Source organism: Pagrus pagrus (assembly GCF_965226575.1).
Source record: "Pagrus pagrus genome assembly, chromosome: 19".
Taxonomy (NCBI): Eukaryota; Metazoa; Chordata; class Actinopteri; order Spariformes; family Sparidae; genus Pagrus; species Pagrus pagrus.
In genome coordinates, this window is record NC_140203.1 from 28,505,211 (window position 1) to 28,518,113 (window position 12,903).

Below are 12,903 nucleotides of genomic sequence, written 5' to 3' on the forward strand. Positions count from 1 at the left end.
TTACGACCCAATACCAAAAATGCATACAAATAACATACTAGACCATTTTCTTAATAAACCACACACACAGGGATTCTCATTGTCTGACGCAATCACGCGAGAGTTGCGCCCTGTGACTCTCCAGCACCTATGCTGTTCATGTAGCGCGACTGACACCTACTGGCGATTTATGGTTACAACACCTTCAAAATTACACTGGCAATAAAAACACTGTACCCAGCATTTTTAACCAAAAATAATGACTCTCTTTCTATAAACAAATACAAAACATATAGTAAACTTTTAAACTACCTCTTACATGAATTGAATTAAAGAAATACACTGTTCAATGAGCTTCAACAGGGTTAATATGCCACACATACCCATGAATATATCTCTGCAACTACAAGATCTATATGAATAATATTGGTATCATAATAAAGGTAACGCGTGTGAGATACCTGTAGAGGTGAAAGCATCAGCATATACGTGTTAGCACATTCTTGCGAGCTCGAAAGCATGCACTCTTCTAGCTAACGTTAGTTAGCACTGCTAGTAAGCCCGTTGGCGAATGCTGCTGTTGGCTGTATGCCCAAAACTAACCGTTAACCGTAGCGTACACAACGTCACAGGTTTATTATAAAATGTGACTTCAAAAACTTTGCTTACCGTTTTAGAGGTGTAGCTGTTACCGCCAAATTCTGTTCGCCAGTCCGAACCGGTCCAGGTCAAAATCTGCTTAGGACGATGACGACACAGACCCACTTCGCGCATGCGCAAGCGGGTGTCGTCTGGAACCGTCAGAGCCAATAGAATCCAGTTCTAGTCACCACCTTTGTGTGATGGACAACCACCATCCTCCAATCAAGCCCTTGTATTGAACGATGTTCAAAAATGATCAATCCGACTGGAGTTGCTCTCAAAGTACGCCGGGAGAAGTAGAAAGCGCTTTTATCACGACTCAACAAACGTATAATTCAGAGTTGATCTTTCAACATTGTATCATTATTCATGTATCAACACTTTTTCAACAGTTAATTGACCAGCATTGTTTGGATGTTGGAACAACATTATTTTTCTACTGATATGTTTCAACAAAATGTTTAAAAGTCATGGTTGTAAAAATAATGTTGATTTGACATACAACTCAAAAATAGTTGACATTTCAATGTTGAATCCATAGTGAGTTAACAACACCACTTCAACTATTTGGTGTTCAACGTTGTTTTGACGTTGAATTAATGTTTTTTCATAAACTGACATTATTTCAACAACATTTAAACGTTTAATGTCAGTCGAGTGCCAGCTGGGATAGCTCCATCAGAGATTACTCTCTCCAAGTAATTAACCTGGGGTTGACAATACTGCAGTTTAGCTTGTGAAGCTTTGTGTCCCCCTTCAGCTAACTTTTGAAGTAGTTTCACTGAGTCTCAGTGGCAGTCGTCTAACGTCGGTGCGCAGATCAACAAGTCATCAACATGTTCATTGTTATGCCGTCCAGGTCTTGTCTCAATATCTGATTGAATACATGTGGACTGTGTTTGAGACCCTGGGGCATTCTCGTGTAGGAATATTGTTGTCCCCTGTACGTGAATGCAAATAGATGTCTGGATTCCTCAGCTAGCGGAATGCTTAAAAAAATGCTGAGCACAGATCAATTACTGTGAAAAATGTAGCATTAGCTGGTATGTTGGTAAGCAATGTGTGTGGGTTTGGCACCTCTGCTGGCCAGTCTTCTGATATCTCATTTATAGCTCGTAAGTCATGCACTGGACGGTATTTGGACTTGTCTACCTTTAGTACTGGGAATATTGGGGTGTTACATGGACTTTGTGTTTCAACCAACACTCCCGCATTTACTAACCCTTCGATGGTTTTATTTATGCCCTGTTCTGCTTAAGGTTTTAGTGGATATCAGAATCAGAATCAGAATTCCTTTATTTGTCCCGCAAATGGGGAAATTTCTTTGTCACAGCAGCCAAAGGACAGTGTCACACTAAACAATAATAAAAAGTAAAAAATAAACAATATAATAAGAAGATAAGAAATAGAATTTAACTTGTATATACATAGTATTTACAATATGACATAGTATTTATAATATGAACAGTGTAAGTATGAACAGTTTGCTATTTTTATTTACAAACAATAAATAACAAATATGAGTATTAAAAATTGTCCAAATAGTGCAAACCAAAAAGTGTGTGGATATGTGTATAGTTTTGTATAGACCTTTTTCACGGCAGCCATGTTGACATGAGATAGTAGGACAAATACAGGTGTTACCAATGATACTAATTAAGTTTCCATTCCATTCAGGCCAAACAGTGTCAGGGTGCTGCTATTGCACATGTTGGCTAATTAGAAAAGCTCTGCTACACTAAATGGAACAGAACCTTAATTAGCATCATTAGTAACACCTGTATTTGTCCTACTATCTCAAGTCAAAATGGCTGCCGTGGGGGGCGCTAGTGAGCCGCAATGGAGTAAGTCGCACTTTTGTCAGCTCCCACAGAATCTCAATTACAAACATATATTACTTGACATCTACGCTCGAAAATACAAATTAAATGCGGTAACTGTATAATTAACACTACCTGGCAAAGTTAGTGAAGAAGAACCGACGCTAATGGCAGCAAATCTCCGAAAATACAACTACGAAGCTCGGTCCAACACAAGGCCCCAAACCTCCTCGGCTAAAAGTCCAGATAAATCCGGCGTGACCCCACCTGTACCTGGAGTAAGTACAAGCATGAACACTGAAACAATCAAAGCTGACATCCTCTCCTCATTGAGAAAAGAAATATCGTCAGTTATCAGAGAAGAACTGAAGAGCGCGCTGGCGAAGGATTTTGAATCGCTGAAGAAAGAAATGATTGACGTGAAAACCGAAATAGCTAACAACACAGCAGCTATCCGCGCAGAGGTTGAGCAGGCGCAAGCTAATGTGAAGGCTGTCGAGGATGGATTGTCAGCGTGGTCGGATGAAGTTGTATCGGTGCAAACTACGGTCTCGGACCTCAAGAAGCAAGTCGAAGACTTAAAAGAAAAATGTGAGGACATGGAGGGCAGGATGAGGAGGGGAAACATTCGCATCACGGGAGTGACTGAGGAGCCGGGGTCGAGTTCTCCCACCGCGGTCTCCAAACTCCTCAAAGAGGTGTTACACCTGGACAGAGAGGTAGGCTACTAATCCAGCGCTCACACCGCAGCCTGACACAGAGGAGACCCGGAGACAAGCCCCGGGTAATCATCGCGAAGCTACACAATGAGGGAGATGCCTTGGATATTCTGAGGAAAGCCAGAGACCAAGGCGGCCAACTCAACTACAAGGGAAACCCGATCGCTATATTCCCGGACTACACCGCAAATGTCGCCAGAGCCCGAGCAGCGTTTACACCCGCCAGGAAGATGCTTCAGGGGAAACCTGGGATCCGCTACGGTTTGCTGTATCCGGCCAGGCTTCGCATCTCCAACAACAATGATGAGCGGGAGTTCGTGGATGCTACTAAGGCAATGGACTATATAAAGAAATTCATCCTTCCAGCTGATGGACCGGAGCACTAAGCGCGGTATCCCTTACTGCCCTCAGGTTTGAAAAAAAAAAAAAAAAAAAAGAGCCTGATACGCTAAATCCGTGACCTTTATGGCAATATGATTATGAATATGCGATCTATTAAGCCAGCTGGTTGAATTGAGGGATTTGTCACCTGCACATTGTGTAACGAATAAGTAAGAGATTATCACCAGCATACATAAGTCCATGATTACTTGCCGTTTTGGCTAAAGTAATTTACTACAACATACAGTTACATTTGAAACTTAAGTTATTGAGTTTAAGATGTCTTTATTTTATATGAGGTTCTGGGGCAGCTTGATGTGCATATCTACTGACTGAATATAGTTTGGCTTCTGCCCAAACCAAAGCGAACTCTGATTGTTCGCACAGCTGCAAGTTCGAGATGCAGCCTAAAACTGTGCCCCACTGGACCAACCGGACAGTTATGTCAGCCGCGTTCTTGGCTATTGTAGTTCTATGTTCAGCTCTGTTTGTGACGATTCCCATGTTCCCCAGGGATCTCAGAAGACCAACAGTGAACTGTCCCATCCACATACTCTTTCAGGATAAGAATCTTTTGTTAAAGTTGAAATGCTACAAAATATATGATGCTGTTATCTTAGTAATTCTCATATCTTTCATGTAGCCTCCAGTCTTTACTTGTACACCCACTTTATTACCTGTTTGACTTTATCTTCCACAATTTTTTTATTAGCTTATTTTATACTATTTTACTCTTTCTTTTATTTCCATTACATTTGACCCTGCTTTTGAGTTATGGGATTTCTTAAGGTAATAAGTTACAATGTTAAAGGTCTCCACAGCCCAATCAAGAGAAAAAAAATTATTAATCAGCTAAAGAGAAATAGCTGCCAGATTGCATTCCTGCAAGAAACTCACCTTTCAGACAAGGAACACGAGAAATTAAAGAAGTCCTGGGCAGATAAGGTATTTTATTCATCACACTCATCTGGTCGGAAAAGAGGTGTAGCTATTTTGATACACAGACAGGTCAATTTTACATCAACCAAAATTCATAAAGACTCGACAGGGAGATTTATTATGATAAATGGATTGATTGATGGAGTGGAAGTTTGTCTTATGAATATTTATGCTCCAAACGAGGATGAGCCTAGCTTTATTCGTACTATCTTCTCCATAATATTACAGCATAGCTCTGGTATTTTACTGTTAGGAGGAGATTTTAATTGGGTCATGTCCCAACATTTAGATAGACAACCTATGTCTAGCACTTATACTTATAGGATGAGCAACATGCTTAGGCATCTATCGACAGAATCTGGCCTGGTGGACATTTGGAGAAACAAACACCCAAAAGGCAAAGACTTTACCTTTTTTTCGCATTGGCATTCTTCATACTCCAGAATAGACCTCTTTTTTACCCCCAAGGCAGAATCTTATAGAGTAGTTGACATAAAGATCCTCCCAATTACACTATCTGATCACGCTCCTCTCGTATTGTCGTGGAACATTGGTAACAGGCCAGCAAATAAACAATGGCGATTAAATGCGTCGCTCCTCAATGATAGAGAATTCATTGCATTTATAAAAACTGAACAAAAAAATTATCTTGACACCAATACTTCACCTGAAATATCACCCCTTACTCTATGGGACTGTGCAAAGGCATATATTAGAGGCCGAATCATTTCCTTTACAAGTGCCAGAAAAAGAAAAAGGGAAGAAAAACAGCGAGAGCTAGAAGACAAAATAAGACAGCTTGAACAGCAACACAAACGAAACTCAACCTCAAGCTTATTAAATAATCTGAAAGAGGCACGTAGAGACCTAAACAGCTTAATTAATGAAAAAATAGAGGGCAATTTAAGATTCACTAACCAAAAATACTACGAAAATGGTAATAGGGCGAGCAGACTACTAGCATTTAGACTTAAAAAACAACAATCATCTAACATAGTACAGAAATTAAAGGAGAATAATTCAACTCTCACAAAGCCGGATGAAATATCACAGTCCTTCGCAGAATTTTACAAGAATCTGTACAAAAATACAGACACCTGCACAAATGATGAGGAATTGGCACAATTTCTAAAAGACATCAAATTAAAAGAGTTACCTGAATCTATGGCAAGAGAACTGGATGAGCCAATTAAGGACCTGGAAATACGTCAGATAATCTCCACACTGAAAAATAATAAAAGCCCTGGCCCAGACGGGTATATTAACGAATTTTATAAAGCCTTCATAGAGATTATATCACCTTTATTACTACACGCTTACCATCATGCATTAAAATCTGGAACCATGGCCCCCTCTTGGAGAGAGGCTACTATAGTAGTGATACATAAAGATGGCAAAGATCCCACCAAATGCCAATCATACAGACCGATCTCATTATTGAATACAGATCTACGAATCCTAACAGCTATTCTGGCAAGACGTGTCAATAAAATTACTACAGAAATTATCCACCCCGATCAGACAGGGTTTATAAAGGGAAGATACTATGGAGACAACATCAGAAGGTTGTTAAATTTAATGACACACCCAAAAGTTAAAGAAGAGGAGTCAATGATATTATCCTTAGATGCCATGAAAGCATTCGACCGAGTATCCTGGCAATACCTTATTCAAACTCTGAAACGATTCCAATTTGGCCCAAACTTCATCAAATGGATACAAACCTTGTATTCGGATCCACAATCCGATATCCAAATATTTAGGCATTCATATACCACCATCATTAGAAAGACTATACGATTTCAATTACAAAAGTCTAATTCATAACATTAGTAAGGACTTAGACCGATGGTCAATATTGCCCCTATCTCTGTTGGGCCGCATTGAGAGTTTCCGTATGAATGTGCTGCCTAAATTACTATACTTGTTTCAAATGTTACCTATTGACATCCCCAAAACCACATTTGACAAATTGGACAAACTAATTTCAACATTTATCTGGCAGAGAAAGCGACCAAGAATCAGACTAAAAGTGTTACAGTTATCTAAAGCAAAGGGAGGGCTCAAACTACCTAATCTGAGATACTACTTTTGGACTGCGCAACTAAAACCGCTAATAATATGGCTTCAGGACTTATCATACACACGCTGGCTCAATATTGAAAAGAGTTTATGTGAAAGACCTTTACAGGCCTTGCCATTCTTAGATGTCCATCCAAGTAAAATAAGTATGGGTGATTGGACCAAAATTACATTAAAAATATGGAAGACAATAAAATCTACATTTGGGCTGCCTAAAACAATTTCAGCACTTACAAATATTGGTTATATGAATGATTTTGTGCCCTCTAAATTAGATACAGGCTTCAGGAAATGGTCTGAGTATGGACTCACCAACTTACATCAACTCCACAATGCTGGCAATTTTAAATCATTTACACAGCTGTCGAAGGAATTTAAGATACCAAGCACAGATTTCTTCAGATACTTACAGTTAAGGGATTTCTTATTAAAACACAAAGACTGGGACAAAGTTGCTAAACCAACGCTAATTGAAGAATTGTTGATTAAAGTACAAACAAAAAAATGGGTTAAGAAATTAATAAGCTATTGTTACCAAATATTCCTGAGCATGAATTTGAATAATACTGCACAGGTTAAGGAGAGATGGGAAATTGAAATTAATTCCAACATATCACATGATATGTGGGAAGAAATTTGTACTGAAGTACATATGGTAACGAATTCAAATGTATGGAGAGAATTTAAATGGAAGGTAGTCATGAGATTCTTTCGGACACCTGAAATTACAGCTAAATTTAGTACTACACACTCAAATAAATGCTGGAGAAACTGTGGGCCACACATTGGTAATCAGATCCACATACTCTGGCTATGCCCAAAACTGGAAGCATTCTGGAAGGAAGTGTTTGAAACACTTAATAAAATATTTGGTGGAAATATTACAATGGACCCAATGGTGGCCCTACTACAGTAGGTCTATTACCAAGAGGTATGGAAGGAAGAGCCAAAAAATATCTCTTACAGATACCACTAGCAACAGCAATTAAATGCATTACAGTAAGGTGGTTGAAGCCTGACCCTCCAACACACAATATGTGGACTGAAAAAATAAAGGAAATATATCAATTGGAACAAATGACATATTCCCTGAGGCTCCAAAAACATATATTCACTAAAAGGTGGAGCCCTGCTATGGGTATACTGATATAATTTTATTTCTTTTACCCCATCTTGTATTATTCTATTTTATTTTATTTTATTTTATTTTATGTTATATTTTTCTTTGTCACTGTAGTCTCCGTCTCCTTTGTTGTACCATAACTGTTACCTTGTGTATGAAACAGCAGATATGATGATTATGATTCTATACATGATTTTGAATGAAACTTAAATAAAAATTAAGTTAAAAAAAAAAATGGCTGCCGTGAAAAAGGTCTATAGCACAGTGTACATGTGAGGTCTACTGGGAGCAGTGCTGATTGTAGACTCTGACAGCAGCAGGAAGGAAGGACCTGCAATACCTCTCTTTCACACACTTGGGGTGTATCAGTCTGTCGCTGAAGGAGCTGACCAGTGCGGTGATAGTGACCTGCAGGGGGTGGGACTCCTTCACCAGCAGCGATGACAGCTTGTCCATCATCCTGCTGTCTCCCACCACCTGCACTGGGTCTAGAGGGCATCCAAGGATGGAGCTGGCCTTCTTGATAAGTTTATCAAGTCTCTTCCTATCTGCTGCTGTTAAGTCTCTTCCTATATTGTGCACATCGCGGTACTTTCACATTTGGTTTTAGTCCTATTTTAATTGGGTTAGCTGATTTTACTAGTCCAACATCGGTTTCGTGTTTTGACCACAATTGGTCTCGAATGTGTTTAAGCATATCTTGTTTTAACACATTTTCGGTCTCATTAATCACAGCCATTTGTGGTGTCTCACAAGCGGCTATTTTCACCTCTTTAGGTGTCGCGAGCATGGATGTGCTGCACAGTATTTTTATCATGGTTCCGTCCGTGGAGTGGAAAATGAGTGGACCGCTTGTGTCCTTCCACTCCGTTTTTGATGCAAATTTCATCATTGGACCTAGGTCTTTTGATTCAAATTTTTCATTCACCAACAACGTTATGTGTGGTGTGGATTCTGGCACATTGTACCATGTTGAGAGAAATGGGTTAGGGCTGACGCTCAGCACTGCTCCTTCTTTTCTGATTATTATATGTTCTGCTATTAGTTCAACTTTTAACTTCGCAGTTGCTTTTTCCCATTCATCCTCAAAAATGTTGCTGCACGACAGATTGTAATACATAGTGCAGTGATACTCGGAGCGTGGTTTTTTAGCTTTTGGGATTTGGGTGTGGATGCCCTTTTCCCACTTGTTGAAAATTTGGAGCACTGGTTCTGATGTATCCCCTAACCAATACACATTTGCTGTCTCTGTTTGTAGGTTAATTTGAAAATTTATTCCTGAATCATCAATGTACACCCCTTGTGGAGAGCACCAAATTTTCAATTTTAATTTACACAGCGCGTCCCTCCCGAGCAAATTTATCGGTGTTTGATCAGACACTAACACTGGCAGTGTGGTCGTACCACTTTTGGTTGATAGTTGAACTGGAGCCGTGATTGCATTTGTCCAGAGAATCCTACTGTTTTGACAAATTTGCCAGACATGGGGAGGTGTGAGGCATATCTTGAACTTACACAGGTGTAAGTGGCTCCAGTATCGACCATCATTGGTGTTGATCTGCCCCAGGGCTCGACTGGTAATCTGGCATACCGGGCATTTTCCCAGTGGGCCGACGCTGTTGGATTTTTTTTTTTCCTTTTTTTTTTTCTAGGAGACCGGCCCACAATTTAAAGGGGGCGGCCCATCGGTCCAGATCGGTAGTATCAATATTAATTGGTATTGCATACTTCCCAAAATCTGGCAGTCACGGCACCTTATTCTGATAAAATAGCAAACAGTCAAGGCTGAGAAGTGTTGGATGAGCAGCAAGTGTCCATTTCAGGCTACATCATAGTATTTTAGATATTTAAGTTAAAGGTGATTTGAAAGGCTGCATAGTAGTTTGAACTTGTAGCAACCCTCTATGCTGTGGTTAAACATGTTTTAAAAAGCACTCAAACAAGTGAAATAACAGATTTTAAAACTGCTAAATGATAAGTAAAAGCTTTGCAATTTAAGCATTACTAAAGTAAGTGTAAAAAAAAAGTATAAAAGTATTATTAGCAAAAGGTATGCCCACATTGAATAAGAGTAAGATGTTGGGCCTTCATCAGATATTGCAGACAAAGGAGAGGCCTGTAAGGAACCCAGAAGCCTTACTACAAGGCACTCCTAAACCAGCATGAGTTTTCAAGAACAAAGGTACTGGGCCAACGCCCAAAGGTCTGGCAAACTTTACTTTGAGGTACAGTCCGTCCCCAAACTTTAATCCGCTCCTGATTGGGCCAAAGTTGCCGCAGGCCATAAAAGTACGGCCAGATGACCCTGATGTCACTCAGGGCATAAAGGTCGGGGAGCCCCGCTGCCCGTTGCATTTCCCAGGTAACGTGATGCTGTGAAGAAGCTCTGGCTTTATTCAGTAGTTGCTAAAAGGGTGTAAATTTGGTGAGACGTTTCAATTTGCTTGACCTAGGCTACAGTTCTTAACTCGCTGGACGAGACAGAGACTGTTTCTTTTTGTTAGAATATTCTTTATTACTTTTTTTGGATCCAAAGAGGAATGCTGCGCAACCCAGCCGTTCCTCACCGCCTGCAGAAGGAAGAACGTTTTTCTTCAGAAGGAGACGGAACCACCGAGGTCCGGTCCTTCCATTTGATCGATCCCGCTGTTTCACTTCCACTAACGGGAGAACGGCGCTGCCATCACTCGCTGCCAGGATGCTGCAGCTGGTCCCGCGCTTGCATCCAAACAAGTTGGAGTTTCGAGTCGGACGGGACGCATGCTTGTCGCAACAAGCGACCCAAGTAAGAGGCTATTGTTTGGGCAGGGACAGATAGTATAGCGTGTGCTTACATTTTGTGTGAAGGGACCGCCGAGTCCTACCTATGTTATAACTGTGCTGATTGTATGTGTTATTGCGCTCCCAAAGGAGTTTATGTGCGCTGATCCACTCGCTGGATAGCTGTGTAATCTTGCCACCGTGTGATCACTGTACGTCGTACTTTCTCTCTGATCAGTAGACGATAAGCGAACCTCGGTCCGCTTGTTGACCCCCGATTTAGGGAGAAACGACTATGTGTATTTCACGGCTGTTGTGTTATTCGTTGTGTCTGATAAGCGCCGACTTATCTTCTTTCCCTCTTACTAACACACACACATACACACACCCATATACATGTCCGAGTGTCGTGGTCTTATGAATAACGTGGTGTAAACCTACGGGTAATAACCTCGCTATAGCATAAGAGTTTTAAGAAATTTCAGGCATTGAGACTAAAAGCATATCAATTGATTATTGATCCCTGATTCCAGGGTGGTGCTCCGGTGATTGTTAATGAATAATGATAACACACATTTCATTAATTAACATTAATAACTTTATTAATAATCAATAATCAATTAATATTCCCATTGAATTTCAACAAAGACAATGTCAAATGCTTTTAAGAAATAGGTGCTTTGCATGAGTTCATAAAGCAGCCCTGTTTTTAGCCTGATACAAATGCATGTTGTAGCTTTTTAAAGGAGGGAGCACCTTTTAACCTGAAGAATTAGAATTGAGCTGCTATATCAGGGAAATTTAGAAAATACATATTAGAGATGATTTCAATAAAAAGGATAAAATAATCAATTTAACTACACAGAGCAGACAAAAGTGGTGGAGTTAACAATAGACACTAAACTTCTGATATTTAGGATGTTGATGATACATTATGCATGAAATAGAATATACCTAAGGAGGTATGTGTTGAGTAAATTTACTTATTTGCTTTCCACAATGGTTATTTGGTAGACTTCTAAAGTAATGATTAACTGTAAATTTCTAATAAGCCTAAAGGCAAAAAGTTATGGGTTTTTTTTTATATGATGCTGTTATTATTTATTTGGTTATAAGCATGCCTGAAGCCAACTCTAGCCCTTTCTTTTCAGTTATCTTGGTTGGTGTCATGCATGACTATGAGCCTTTTCCGATTATTATCAAAAAATTTAAATGTAACCTTAAATCAAATCAAATCAAATCAAATCAAATTTTATTTGTATAGCCCAAATTCACAAATCACAGTTTGCCTCAGAGGGCTTTACAATCTGTACAGAGACGACACCCTCTGTCCTTCGACCCTCGATTCGAGTGAGGAAAAACTTGCCCCCAAAAAAAGCCCTTTTAACAGGGAAAAAAAATGCGGAAGAAACCTCAGGAAGAGCCACAGAGGAGGGATCCCTCTCCCAGGACGGACAGACGTGCAATAGATGTCGCATGTACAGAGCAGATCAACGAGATCACAATGTGTACAATTATAATGGATGGTTGACAGGAATGAAAGCACATAAAGAGGCATCACAGCAACAACAATGAAATGCACATGGAAATGTGATTGCTAGTGATAACAGTAGTAGTGGTTAACGGTAAGGATAGTATGTAGTAATGCATTACAATAATAGTAGTGGAACGTATGTAATAGAGATATGACTAATATTAGCAACAGTAGTGGTGGGTGTCAGGCAGGGCCATGGCAGTAGGTGCATCCATGATCAGGCAGGGTCATGGTAGTATGCGCATCCACGATCAGGCAGGGCCATAGCAGTAGGCGCAGCCACGATCCACGACCCGGGCGTGGCCAGGATCCATGGGAGCCTGTAGGACTAGAAAGCACAAGGACTCCGGGGAAGAAGTGAAGTCAGTGACATGCAGAGATGGGGCATGTATACAGGCATAATGTATACAGATGGAGAGGAGAGGAGGAGAGAGAAGCTCAGTGTGTCATTTGTCCCCCGGACTAGGCCTATAGCAGCATAACTAAGAGCTGGTCCAAGACGGGCCTGGGCCAGCCCTAACTATAAGCTCTATCGAAAAGGAAGGTCTTAAGTCTACTCTTAAAGGTAGAGAGGGTGTCCGCCTCCCGGACCAAAACAGGAAGATGGTTCCACAGAAGAGGAGCTTGATAACTGAAGGCTCTGGCTCCCATTCTGCTTTTGGAGACTTTAGGAACTACAAGTAATCCTGCGTTCTGGGAGTGTAATGCTCTAGTTGGGTAATAGGGTAGTATGAGCTCCTGGAGATATGATGGTGCCTGACCATTAACAGCTTTGTAAGTGAGGAGAAGGATTTTAAACTCTATTCTTGATTTTACAGGGAGCCAGTGCAGAGAGGCCAATACAGGAGTAATATGATCTCTTTTCTTAGTTCCTGTCAGTACACATGCTGCAGCATTCTGGACCAGCTGGAGACTCTTTAGAGA